Raw genomic sequence first — 15,100 nt, forward strand, 5'->3', positions numbered from 1 at the left:
GGCATTTCCAAATTGTCCACAGTCTGCAATGGGCTGGCCCCCTGTCCAGGGTGTCCACCACCTCAAGCCAGGCTTCAGGCTCCCCCATTATCCTGTGTAGGATATGCAGCACAGAAAATGGATGGATTCAGGCATGCTGATGGCTTAGCGTTTTTTTCCTTGCTGAAAAGGACAGCATTTATTTATTGTCTAATTTGGTGGGAAGACCAGGAGAAGATGCCTAAGTTTTGTCTAAATTTATTGCAAAGGTTGAGTGAAAATACTTTTCTTTCTAAACAGATTTGAAGGAGTGATCCCTGTTCTCCGTGTGCCTTGTGGCCTTACATGACTACTCTATTTAGCATCCATGATTACATGAAGATTACTTGGTGAGGTTAACTGTTCAGGTGTAAATGTTCTCATTGCCCTTCATCCCCTCCCCCTTTACTCTGTCTTCCACTCTCTAATACAGTTAAAGTACCATATATGTGCTCAGAGTGTTACACAATATGCTACAGTTTTTCAGATTACACAAACTCAGACTTATGCAGTGTATTTCAGTGTTGGATAAAAGCAGATGCACTGACTCAAGGTTATATATTATTCAATGAGTGTGTATCAGGGTATGTATATGTCAAGACTCAGTTCTTATCTTGCACCTAGACTTCTCCCCAGAGCTCATGGGCCCTGATTAAAGGTTCAGGTCATGGCTGGTCTGCACCATGCACATTATGTGTTTGTTCACATGTGCCCTTTCATTTGAGATGATATCTGAGATGTGCCCTTTCATTTGAACAATAGATGGTAGTCAGCTGGTTTAGCATTGTTGTGGAATTCTTACCCAGTTATGACGTTGTTTAGCTAGTGAAGTTATGGCCGGCCAGTGACTAACATGGGGTATTGTCTTACAGAGTGTCTCTCTATTTCAAACTCAGTATCCTGCTAGAGTGAGTCATCCGAGGTGCCTGTTCGTCATTGGTATATATTTAATGCTCTGTGTTTGTCCGTGTTGCATTGGAGCAATCTCCGATTCAGACAGGTAAGTTTTGTTCTTCCATCTGATATACAGTACCTGTGAAACAGTGTTGGGGAAGCTACTTTGAAACTGTAGCTTTCCAAGCTACAAGCTACTCATATTTTGAAGTAATTATGCTACAGTTAAGCTATCGTTTTAAAGTACATTGAAGCTACTTAAATGGGCAACATTTTTAGTATGTCATGTTTGTGAATCAGCTTACGAATAACTGTGTAAAATTGTGCATAAAGGATTAAGTACAATATAAAGGTAATTCAGAACAATTATGAATATATAGAGTCATTTTATTTATAGACCATCCAAAGATACAATTAATACTCAAACTGTTTACTACTACTACTACTACTACTACTAATAATAATAATAATAATAATAATAATAATGTAATTAAATCCAGAAATATAGCCTACTAAATTTAAATAATGTGAACATTAGACTACTTATGAATTTAAAATCACACTCACCTCTATATGAGTCCTTAAATTTGTGCTTGAACTCTTGGACGTCGACAGTATTTTAATCTTTGCTTTGCAATGATTACATATAAAGGTTTAAGATATATTTTTTATTCCATTCCTTAAGGCACATGAACTTCAACAAATAGAGTCACGGGCAATTGGTTTTCTCATTTTCGAAATCATTCGCCATGTCCCTCTCCATCATGGATAATAAGGATGAGTGTGTTGAACTTCAACAATTGATACTTCCGTTAGGCCAATAATAATACATGCAATGATAAATGATTATTATTTTTTAAATAATTGAATCATTTTAATGATTTATTAATTAATCATGGAAATAATAGTAAATAATAAGTTAAGATAGGATCTTTTTCTCTTGCTACTCCCTTAAACTAACTGTTTAAGAGAAACAATCAGACTGTTGTATTCAGAACATAAAATAAATCCCCCTGCATGCACTGATAAACTTATTGAATTATTTGATTTTATTTGTAAGTAAATGTAAACATTGTGTTGTGTTGCCTATTAACAACAAAACGCTACTAATATCCTCTGTATCAGAAAATAAATTCCAGTATTAATTTATTATGGTATTATCATTTACCCACCCCATACATCACATAACAAACTATGGTTGGCCACTTTATGTGTCCATCAGATGGTCTCTTCCTGTCCATGTGAGCTACAATGAGGCTCTTCATTCCTGTGAAGCAAGCAGGCATCACAGATATGCAATGAAGAGCACCGTTATAATTCGACAAAAAAAAAAAAAGGAGCGATTAGTCATGCTACATCGCTACTCCTTTGAAAAACAGTAACTCGGTGCTGGAAAAGTTACAGTATTTTTAAAATAGTGTAGCTATTGTTAGATAACTACTTCCCAACACTGCTGTGAATGTACCGTAGTTTTATAATACTTCTGGAGGGGTGGCACAGTGCAGGACCCACGTTCGATCCTAAGCTCGGGTTGCTGTCTGAGTGCAGTTTTGCATGTCCTTCCCATGTTCACATGGGTTTCCTCGGGGTTCTCTGGTTTCTTCCCACTGTCCAAAAATATGCAGGTAGCGGGGCGGGTTATAATGACAATGAGCCTTTATTAATCACATATACATTACAGCACAGTGAAATTCTTTTCTTTGCATACACCAGCATGTTAGGAAGTTGGGGTCAGAGCGCAGGGTCAGCCATGATACAGCACCCATGGAGCAGAGAGGGTTAAGGGCCTTGCTCAAGGGCCTAACAGTGGCAGCTTGACAGTGCTGGAGCTTGAACCCCCGACCTTCCAATCAGTAATCCAGAGCCTTAACTGTCAAGCCACCACTGCCCCCTGATTAGAAATATGCTGAATTCCTAAAGTCTCTTGCAATGTCATTTTTCTACCAGAGACAAATTCCAAAATTCTTACATCCAGTAGATGTACTTTTGTACTTGTACAGTACAGTGCAACAGTCCATTGTGTGCATTTTCTGTAAGCTCCGGTTGTGCTGCAGTCTCTGCCCCACTGGAAGGTTGAGCTTCGTTAGTGGCCAACTGCTTTGGGACCTGTGCCTAAAAGCTTTTCCTCATCAGCACTCTGGGAGTCCTTACACTTCATGGACACTTAGAAAATACACATACACACATGCAGACGTGCACACACACACACACACACACACACACACACACACACACACACACACTCAGGCATGCACTGTTCATAGAACATCCCCTGTAGGCTCTGGGGGAAAGAAAGTAGCAAGGCAATGTGGCAATTTTATGATCAATATTTCCTTCCAGTCGTTGTGCTTTTAAAGTTTCTAGCTTAAGCAGGAACCTAAATTAAGTTATTATTTACTGTAAAAAAAATCAATATTCATTAAAAAAAGGCTACATTTACAGTACGTGAAATATTGCAATACTGAATTTAAGTGAATTTGGAAACAAGCAAATTCTGTGACTCAATTTGGAAATCACAGCTTGTTTTGTTGCATCATTTTATCAGTTCAGTTAAAGGGACCATAAAAAACTGTTTTCCAAGCCAGTAAAGGGAATAGTAAATTCACAGTAATTTGGTTGATCTTGGGGATTAGAACAGCTCTGCACATGCTCTACATCCACATTTACATTTACATTTATTCATTTAGCAGACGCTTTTATCCAAATAAATTACATACTGAAGTACCACTGTTCAAACACTGGAAGATGACTTCAGCCTCTGCCGTGTTCATGTGGGCTTGTCAAACCTAAAGTTGAAAATTCTATATAACATTCAAGCTTACAATTTACGTGAGATAGGATCTTATAATAAACAATAGCAAAAGGTGTGAAAATAATTAAATTCAATTCAGTTTTATTTGTATAGCGCTTTTAATAATGGATAGCGTCACACAGCAGCTTTAAAGAAATAAATACATTAAGGACAGAAATTTTAAATCGATGAATTTATCCCGAATGAGCAATCCAGAGGCGATGGTGGCAAGGAAAAACTCCCTGAGACGATATAAGGAAGAAACCTTGAGAGGAACCAGACTCAAAAGGGAACCCATCCTCATCTGGGTGATACCCGGTAGTACAATTATAAATAATTTCCTTCTCTAACTGTGTACTACATGGACAAAAAGTGCAGTTGTGTAACCAGGAAATTCATTATAACTTTCACATGAAGTCTTTTTTGTTGAACTTATCCACTGTTCACTGATGGAGTCTTGAGTGCAAAACTGTTTGTGGCAAATGCAGTCCTAAAGCTATAATAGCAATTGTAGTCCGAAGCCATCGTAGCATAGCTGTTCAGTTGAATTGTGGTCCAAGCCATGTTCATGGTTTTTAAGTAGTACCGTCCACAGTAATCTTAATGATTTGTGGGACCATCCTCAGCAGCAGCGAGTGATTTCCAAGTGAGAACTCCAACCTGAAGTAGGGCATCAGTATGGATCAGGCAGGTCTGGAGAGCAGAAGGGGGCAGGATCACTGGTTTCTCAGGAGTAGCATGAAAAATAATATAATATATATCTAGGGCGTCACGGTTGCATAGCTGCCTTACAGCTCCAGGGTCTCCAGATTGGACTGTAGAGGTAGGTGTTTAGTCTTATATGAAGACAGCCAGTGACTCAGCTGTTCAGACAGCCAGGGGAGGTTTATTCCACCACCTGAGTGCCAGGACAGAGAAAAGTCTTGCTGCTGCAAAGTCTTCCTTGTTTCTTGAGGGATGGTGGGATTAGTCGAGCCGTACCAGATGTTTGATGGAAGTGTGGTGTAGAGCGAGGTGTGATAAGTGCCGCTGGTCTGTTTTTTGCTTTTGTAGGCAAGCATCAGTAAATTAATTCTGATGTGGGGAAGACAGTGACACAGGTACAGGAAGCCAGTGATACTTTAATGAATCAGACTCAGATTTCTTTCGGATTAGACTTTGATGAATAAGGGTCGCTGTCTTCATTGGCCTGTTTTCTCTACGAGTGGTATAATGTAGTTGTAAAGCTCTCAGCCCAGATTACTTGGCTTTGAATTGTCTTTCTTTTTAACCTCTTTTTCTCCCCTGTCCCTTCACTCACTCTTTCTCTTTATTATCTTTTAGGCCCCAATGCAGTTTGTTTAGCTATTTCTTATCTCTTTTATTATCTTATTTCTTATATTTATCCCCCCCCCCTCTCTCTCTCTCTCTATTTACCTTCCATACTACCATTTTTCTTTCTTTCCTTCCCCATTTCTGTTTCTTCTTTCATGCATAATTTCATCTATCTATCTAGCTATGTATCTATCTCCTTATCTTTTTCTTCTCCGTTGCTATTTACACTGGTCTCACACTGTTGTGTGTTTGCACTTTATGTGGTCTTGCATGCGGTTATGTGCTGCATCATGGTCCTGGAGAAACGACATTTCATCCCAATGTACAGAGGATTGACAATAAAAACATACTTAACTTGACTTGATTATCTATGCTTCCTTTCTCTCTCTTTTTCTTTCTCTCCACATTTTACTCCAAGCTCTTTCATCCCCTCCCTGTCGTTTCCTTCTTTCACAGATACACACACTCCCACTCTCTCTCTCTCTCTCTCTCTCTCTCACCCTGTTCCCTCCCTCCAAGCCTCCCTTTATCTTTCTCTCGCACTCTCTCTCCCCTTCATCTCACCTCCAACCAGTCAGTGCTCCCTCTCCTTTCTGCTCTCTCTCTCTCTCTGTCTCTCTTTCTTCCTCTATATTTCTATATTCCTCTATATTTCTGTCCCTCCTTCTCTCTCTGTCTCCTGTTGGTGTGCTCTGACTCCTGGTCGCTCAACTACTCTACTCAAGCCTGTCCAGCTTCTGTACTCAAGCCAGGACACACTATCAACACTCAACACCAGGTAAGAGACAGGACACACACTCCACAAGCTGCAGGACCACACTCACACTGAGTAAGACACAGGACACACACTCTACATTGGGTGAGAGGCAGGACAACCTCCACGCCGGGTTAGGGACAAGACAGACATTCCAAAAGACACACTCACACTGGCTAAACTGCACGACACACACACACTCCACACTAGCTTGAAGACAGGACACACTGCGCAGTGGATAAGAGGCAGAACATGTTTATTTAACCCCAGGCAAGAGGCAGGACAAGCACACCAGCTACAAGAAAGCACATATGGGAGGGAGGGGAAGGAACACATTACTATATCCAGGAGAAAATAAGGACAAAATAAATGTAAGTAAATGAGGATAGGAGAGGGTTGTGGAAAGCCAAGGCACTGTGTGAGAGCGTGGAGTGCTGCAGGAGAGTTAAATGCAGTCAATGGGATGGAGAAAAGCAGCAGCGTGGAGAATGCACAGAAGGAAGGTTGTGAATGGGAATGCGTAAACGAGTAAGCGAGAGAGCACTGCGAGAGAGCCTTGTCTGAAAACAAAAAAAAGAGAAAGAAAATGAAGTGCAGAAACAGATATTGAATGAGAGTAAGAGAATATGGGGAGAGAAAGAGAGAGAGAGAGAAAGAGAGAGAGAGAGAGCGCAAAGCCGAATCGCTGTATGGCTGCAGCATCATCTCTGTCTAATACTCCATTCACAAACCACAGCTGAGCTCTGACAGCGCCTGAGCTGTGTGTGTGTGTGTGTGTGTGTGTCTGTGTGTGTGTGTGTGTGTGTGTTTGCGTAAAAGAAGGTGAATGGACTGCACAAAATAAATGACCTCCCAGCCTTTCTTTCTTTCCCTGGATGGAGAATTACTTTTAGAGTAACAGGAGCCATGAAGAGGACACAAACTTCTATAGCAATGTATTGCAGTGCAGCACTGATGAAGGTTAAAAGGATGGAAATGATGATGACCATGAAGGCTGTCTGTCTGTCTCTCTCTCTCTCACTCTCTGTCTCTCTTTCACCCTCTCTCTCTCTCTCTCTCTCTCTCTCTCTCTCTCTCTCTCTCTCTCACACACACACACACACACACACACACACACACACACACAGATTCTCCTTGGGTTAATCTGTGCAGCAAATTGTAAATGCAGAAACAGCTGCACAGAGTGAAGGACTTTAATGCTGCACAATCAGCAGTGTGTGTGTGTGTGTGTGTGTCAGTGTTCCAGAATGTACAAGTACTTTTACACTATCCATTGTTACCCAGATGAGAATGGGTTCCCTTATGAGTCTGGTTCCTCTCAAGGTTTCTTCCTCATATCATCTTAGGGAGTTTTTCATTCGCCACTGTCGCCACCGGCTTGCTCAATAGGGATAAATTCACACACTTAAAATCTATATCCTGTGTTTATATATTTCTGTAAAGCTACTTTGAGACAATATTCATTGTTAAAAGCGCTATACAAATACAATTGAATTGAAGTACACATTTATGCAGGGTTAACAATCCCAAATAGAGAGAGACTTTGCAAAAAAAAATTTTTTTTAAAAGTCAATGAGAAAAGTGAATAGAGTAAAAAGTAGTTGAAGAGGAAAGTAAAGAGGACAAAAGTGAAAACTATTTTAAAGTAGTTAAGATCTTTAAAAGAGAAATAAGCATATCATATACTATACGGTTTGGAAGCTGCATCACTGCACCTGTGCCTGAATTGCTGCACTGGTGCTGACACATTAGCATGTCTCTCGAGACTGATGCATGCCCTCCCAGTCTGCTGCGCTCAGTGTGTGTGTGTGTATGTGTGTGTGTGTGTGTGTGTGTGTGTGTGTGTGTTCTCGAGGAGGACTGTCAGCTTGTGAAGGGTATGATGTGAAGCTTATCCCAGCAGAGACATCCTGCAGTAATAGCACAAATGTATGTGTGTGTGTGTGTGTGTGTGTGTGTGTGTGTAAGATGCATCACTCCTGCAGGCAAGCTCAAGCTGATTGCAGTGGTTAGTGAAATGGATACAAGCCCCCCCTCACACACACACCCTCCTGTTCATATATTGAAGCCATACATCAGCATTTTTTAGTCTAAATCTCTATCTGTAGCATTTCTGTGATTATCATGGACAAGAAATGTGATAGATGTCCATCCATCCATCCATCCACTTTCCATACCGCTTATCGTACACAGAGTAACAGGGAGTCTGGAGCCTATCCCAGGGAGCTCAGGGCATGGGGTGGGGAACACCCTGGACAGGGTGCCAACCCATCTCAAGGCACAATAGCACACACGCATTCACACACTACGGACAATTTGGATATGCCAAGCAGCCATCAACACATGTTTTTGGACTTGGGGAGGAAACCGGAGTACCCAGAGGAATCATGCACACTCCACGGACACAAGGCATCCCTAACCCCAGAGGTGTGAGGCAAATGTGCTATAAAGTATGCAACTATATAAGGTACATATACTACATAATGAATAATTTAGGATGAGACAGACATGAGAAAAAAAGTCCTACCAAAGATCCTCTTATGCAGTTTGATCCAACTTTCCAACATGTGAGCAATACAGTAAAAGTAGTTCCGTCTACACATTTAGAGCTTTGACTGAATTCATAAAAAAAGCTCTACAAAAAATACGCATTTTACATACAATCAGGTCAATGAATATTTAGACATCTACCACAGTATATCAGAGTTTTAATACACTGCTGGTCTGTTTTCGGCTTTGTAGGCAAGCATCGGTATGTTAAATCTGATGTGGGGGGCTACAGGAAGCTGGTTGTGTAAGAACCTGGGAAGGTCAAAAACAAGACACGCAGTTGCGTTCTGGATCTGCTGCAGAGGTTGGATGGTGCAGCACGCTGCCACGGGTTCCAATCCTCATGAGGATGGAGAGGGGGTTTTGTGATTGACTGTATCGAAGGCTGCTATAAAGGTCAAGCAGAACAAGAAAGAACCTCAAAAGAACATCGCAGCTGAAGCTGATTTTTCATTTGCCCTCAAATCCCAGAAGTTTGATTTGACACAACTTTGATAAATACGGGTCTCAATCTTCACTGGCCTCACACACCTGCCATGAAACAGCTGTCTGATTACTTTAGGTCCCTTAGATGTTATGTACCACATATAAAATGTGCTGTAATTCCTACACTGTTCACCTGATTTGGATGGAAATGCCCTCAAATTAAAGCAGGAAGTCTTTGAGCTTATATTCATGATTTCATTTCAACTCCAACAGTAGGCAGAATAATAAAACAACAGTAATTTGTCCGTGTCCAAACATTTATGGAGCTGACTGTAAATGTTTATTGACAGCTTTCAACGATTTACTTAGACTTCTGTTATAAGTGTGCTTACAGCAAGGGTGTCCAATCTGGGTCGGTGTGGGTGCAGGTTTTCATTCTATACAAGCAGAAGCCACACCCGAGTCTACTGAAAGCCAAGCTCGACTAGAATCAGGTGGTTCCTGCTGGATTGGAATGAAAACCTGCCCTCACACCGGCCCTTTGCTGATAAGATTGGACACCCATGGCTTAGAGTAAACAAGTTTTCTATCCTTTTCTCACTATACTCTTTGAAAATTCTGAACTCAGGGTTCTTCATTTGTCCCTATAGGGGAACTCTTAAAGATGGGGATAACGGGTTTTCCTATCAGAAAGGGCTCCTTTTTAGCAGGCTGAGAACCCTTAACTATCCAATGAGACATTAAAGAGCCCAGATGGGAATGGTAGTTCTTTAAGAGTTCACTGGGTAATTAGCTCGTGAAAAAAAGGGTTCTACAGTACTTGATATGCTTTTTGATAGGAAAAAAACTTTGTTGTAGGGTTCTACATAGAATATGTAAGTGTAAGTATATCATCTTAGCTTCTAAAAGAACACTTCCTTATTAAAACCCTTAATTATACTATGAACGATTAAAGAAGCATGATAAACATCTTTAAATGTTCATTGGTTAATTCAGGGTTCTTAGGTCCTAAATGGGGTCGGCTGATTAAGTTTTCTTAGCTTCTAAAAAAAAAAGGTTCTACCTGTAGCCCTTTCTGATAGGAGACACATTGATGTAGGTGTTGAAATAGACTCTTTAAGGGTTGAACATATAGTGAAGAACTGAAGAACGCCTTAAGGGTTTAAAAATTTCTTGCTAGTGTAAAGAGACTGTTGTAATAGTTGCCATTCCTAAATACCTTGCCTACAGTTAAGCATCTGTTAGCACCCACAATTCCTTGCAGACTAAGCATGTGTATATATCTCCTTTCAGTGGATTTTCTGAATAAGGTGTTTACATGCAACAAATTTCTGATTAAAACAGGCATATTCCAGGGGTAGAAATCAGAATCTGGGGAATGAGAATACTGTCTTAATCTGAATTGAGCAATCTGATTGCAGCGTTTACATGACTCAATACTAATCAGAATATTGCCAAATTCCGATTAATATCGTAATAATGATGAGCATGTAAACGTAGTCAATGGTATTTAGGAATCGCAACTCAGGCACACTTACAACCATGTATACAGGAATATCCAGATGCCTGTACGCATATAAAGATCGTATTCGGAATATGGCTGCTGCCTTAAATGGAAGTTGATGCGCATGTGAACGTAGTCAATTTGTTTCTCTGTGGCGATCCTACATACGCTACAGATGTGACATGTAGAGTTTAGATTGAAAATCACTGGGGCATTTCTCTAATGAAATCACAGCTACTTCACACATTCTGACCAGACCCTGATCGATTGCCAATTTACCAAATGGAACTGGACATCTGTATGCGTTTGTGCAAATCTGTCACAGTGGGTATGTGTATGTGAGACTACAGTTTGTAAGCCTTTTCTTGCTCTACAGTGGCTTTTCACGTTAAGCCTTCTTCAGCTCTTGCGCTGAATTATACTTCGAATGGAGATTTGCCTAGTTATTATCTTTTAAGCTGAAAATCTGCTCGTCCAGCCTGCAGAGTTTGATATCTTTATTAAGTTCCTGATTTAGTACGTGGGTGGTATAATATGCTGTATGTGGTTAAGAGCTACACATTCTTGTTTTTTTTTTTGTTTTTTTATGATGTGGAGTGTTTTACTGGATAATGCGCTTCGTGAAGGGTAGGTGGGGAAAGAGCATCTAATGATTTCTTGGCACTTAGTTTGTGTGTGTGTAGGTGTGAGTGTAGGAGAGAGCGTGTTCGGATAGCTGACACTAATTGAGTATTGTCAGATAGAAAATGCTAATTTGGTGTGCGTATGTAGAGAGTATGTGTTTGAGTGTCTACAAAATGTAGGCAGTTTCTAGACCACACTTGGTCTCACACACACACACAACTACATTCTCTTTAGTCTGTCTCATTCTAAGAACTGTAAAGTGTGTCAGTTGTAGCTCTTAATGTGGGTTATATGGCCATTTTATTCAAACATGTATACACAAAAGTCAAAGGACTCTTTGACAAAACTCTAAGACTTCATTATAAGTGAGTTTTGAGAGAAATAAAGGGAAATGTGCAATAATAAGACACAACGCATGTTTTAACACTCAATCTGATGATGTTTTGACTGTAAAGAAATGATCTCATTAAATGTCTGAAAGAACCAGAGATTCATCAATCAGTTAATGTAAATATGCAATAACCAAATTATTACTAAATGCCCTTTGGATTGCTTAATGAGTGCAAATGAAAACAGAAACTGGTGCAAAGTCAATGATGTGTCATTACAAGACTCTAGTTACTGTACTACGATGTCAGCATGCAGAAGCTCTTTCGCACAAAGGCTGACTCATTCATACTCGCACTAGAAATACAGTATTCATTTAAAAAGCAATAAAGCAAATAATGTAGCCTTTATATCATGCACAGTAGATGTGACATATAGTTTGCCGTTTGAGAGGAATTTTTCTGTGAAAAATTACCTTTAAATGATGGCTTTAAATGATACCTTCTCAATGCCAGAATTGATCTGAGGTATGGACTCTGAGATATCTGTCCATTTTGCTATGTTGGTAACACATCACCTCTGAAAAGCTATTTCCATCTGTGAAAGTATAAATTAGACAGATATACTGTAAATCCAAATTGACAGTTAACTGACGAAATGACCAAAATCTGTTTCAGATAAACATTTATAGACAGAATTTAAGACCTGCCCTTAGACTGGGATTATAAGTGTGTTTTACCATAAGTCATATGGTACAGATGTACTAGATACATCATAGGTTGAAAGAATGCGGGAGAAAAGAATACGCCTATAAGCACAGACACACAAATTCACATTAACATTCTGCACAGTTTTACACTCCTCGTCCTGCAGTGTTTTAAACACACCCTTCTGTAACAGCAGAACAATCCCACCACGCAGGCCACCATGCGGCTCCTGAATTATAGCGATCTGCAGGTAGTCGTCTCTGTTTTACTTGCACAGTAAAGGATGATGTAAACTGCCACAGTCAAATGTGACGAAAATTCTGTCAAAATGCAATACTCAACATGTTTTCACTGGTCTGTCTCTAACACACACAGAGCTGATAAGGGACTCTTAAACTGCAGATGTTTCATGTAAACTCGTGAGTCTAAATAAGACGATCCGTGTCACTTTGCTGTTTAATAAATATGTATTTTTAAACAGATGTGACCCGTGTTATTTCTAAGTGAATGAGCGGTGATTGTGCAGTCACTTGCGCTCCCTGGTTTTCTCCCTGGCATGAGTTTCTCTGGCTTTGCTTGGCAGAGCTCCAGAGGGTTTTGAGCCTCTGCCACTGTAATTTTGCTGTCAGAACCAATGAAAAATATCGACTGTGGCTCTTGTCCTTGACAGGGACAAGTTGCATGTTTGTGGTTTGGATGCAGTTTGTGTATGTGTGTGTGTGTACGTATCAGTTGATCTTACAGTAACACTCTGTAAGCAGGTGATATCAAAGCTTCCTTCCTTCTTACACTGAGTACCAATAGTAGGTAAATAGATGTTCAAATCCACCTTTAATGTGACATAGCAACCAACAAACTCCAGAACAACAAAGAGAAACATTTTAGGGGGGGAAAAAGAAAAAGCTGCTGAAGAGAAGTAGGCCCATAGCATGATGCTGCCACCACCATGCTTCACTGTGGGAATGGTGATAAGCTGTCTTGTTTTGATGCCAAACATTATATATATATATATATATTAGCTATGCTCACAATGTTCTACCTTGGTTCAGAGCATGTTTTGGGGTATTTTATGTGGGTTTGGATGTTTTGTGTTTTTTTTGTTTTGTTTTGTTTTTTTGTCAGAAATGGCTTCCATCTAGCCAGCTTACCCCATAACCCAGACATGTGAAGAATATAAGAGATTGTTGTCACACGCAAAAAGTACTTTCCAGATATTCCAGAAGTTAATTCATGTTGCCACCGGTAGCAACTTCCATAATAAGATTTCTTCTTGTCCTAATTTGGAGTGACTTCCTGTTCTTGATAATGCCACTGTGATGCCCTACAGTGCCCTCCACTAATATTGGCACTCTTGGTAAATGTGAGCAAAGAAGGTGGTGAAAAATTGTATTTACTGTTTAACCTTTTGATCTTTTGCTCAAAGAATTCACAAAAATACTCTAGGTGTGCAACAATTATTGGCACCCTTTCAGTCAATACTCTGTGCTACCTCCCTTTTCCAAGATAACAGCTCTGAGTCTTCTCCTATAATGCCTGATGAGGTTGGAGAATAGATGGCAAGGGATCTGAGACCATTCCTCCATACATAATCTCTCCAGATCCTTCACATTTCGAGTTCCATGCTGATGGACTCTCCTCTTTAGTTCACCCCACAGGTTTTCTATGGGGTTCAAGTCAGGGGACTGGGATGGCCATGGCAGAACCTTGATTTTGTGGTCAGTAAACCATATTTGTGTTGATTTTGATATTTGATTTGGCGTCCATATTGGCATGTATGTATTGGCACCCATAGTTACCAAGGGTGCCAATATTAGTGGAGGGCACAGTATACGCACATAAATGACATTAAAAACAGAATTAAGCATAACTGTTCAAACCCCGAGGAGCTCTGGGACATGATTTAGCCAGGTAATACATATGTAAATGTACCAGTCTTTCTAAGCCACATTTGGCATGGACAAATGTTAAATGGTCATGTTACTAAAAGAAATCATTTGAGTTTTCACAGTTTTTTTCTTTTTAAAATGTGCTGTTTTCCTTGCAATCAAACTTCAACAGAAATAGACATTCAGGGCAGTTACCTTCAGACCTACTGATGTTTTCCCATTTGCTTCTTTCCTTGCCAAGAACTAACAACGTCATCATCTCATGACCATGACCTCACGTTTCCAGCCTATAAAAGCCCCTGCTTCTTTCATCATCTGCTTTCCCAGTCATTTTTGCGAATCTTGTTATTGTTAAAGTGTGCACAGGTGTACAATAAGTCACTGGTTATGGTGTTTTTTTCTAAAAAAATAAATAAATAAATAAATAAACTATTGCTAATGAGTACACACGATTGTCTGTGTTGTCTGTACAACAATCTAAAAGAGTCGCAAGAGTTGTATGTGGGCTGATACAAGCAAAAAGTTCAACCGTACACTGTCTTGCGGAAAGACTATACCCAGGGACTGGCAAATCCACAAGTAGAGACCCCAGCATGCTGTGATATTTGCAAGGGGTCAGACACATTTTTGTAAGTGTGAGTCCTCTATCTATGTGCTGGTTGTATGCAAGTAAGGGGATAGGTTTTTTTTTTTTCACTGTGTAAAACCAGAGGCATAAATCCCATATATTGTACATACAAATTACATCCATTATCAGTCAACACCCAGTGAATGAGTTGGGTACCAGAGTTCATCTAGCAACTGATCTGCTCTTGCAAAGGAGAATGTGCCCAGGCATTTAGAATTAAGATACTGAACAATTCTTATCATCACAAGAGTACAAGATCAGAACCATGAGTAATTCTCACCCTTTATAAAGAACATCAGAATAGTGAGTGATTGATTCTCATCCTCAATAAAGAACATTCTCAGCATGAGAGTGATTTTTATCATCAGTACCCTAAAGAACAATATTACCACCTTAAGTGGTTCTCTTCCTCAATATGAAGCTATATTAATGCTTTGCATCACTTCTCATCCTCAATAAAGAACAATCTCAAACATTTGAGTCATGATTAAATTTACTATTTCTCATTTAAGTTTGGTATATTTATGAATGCTGTGTGTTATTGTCTGGCAAGATGCATCAGCAGAGTGCTCTACAAATCCCCATAATGACTTTGATACACAGCATCCACTAGTTCTGAAGGAAACTGCCCTGGAGGTCTGAAACAAGTGGAAGTAGACTGGAAGGTTATGTATGTA

At 39.9% G+C, this 15,100-nt stretch overlaps 1 protein-coding gene across 2 annotated transcripts in view; it reads left to right on the forward strand.

Annotated features, from left to right (window-relative positions):
* The first annotated feature begins 587 nt into the window (after positions 1–587).
* Positions 588–15,100, forward strand: part of pvalb6 (parvalbumin 6) — a 48,651-nt gene continuing 34,138 nt past the window's right edge. Inside the window, exon 1 of one of the 2 annotated variants that reach the window (XM_053613555.1) lies at positions 588–1,018. The gene's annotated coding sequence lies outside the window, so the exon portion shown is untranslated. Of the gene's footprint in view, positions 1,019–5,705; positions 5,796–15,100 lie in introns of those variants that run through there. The other variant, XM_053613559.1, reaches the window with a different exon arrangement.

The sequence above is a fragment of the Ictalurus furcatus genome, chromosome 2, assembly GCF_023375685.1.
Source record: "Ictalurus furcatus strain D&B chromosome 2, Billie_1.0, whole genome shotgun sequence".
In the NCBI taxonomy this organism is placed as follows: Eukaryota; Metazoa; Chordata; class Actinopteri; order Siluriformes; family Ictaluridae; genus Ictalurus; species Ictalurus furcatus.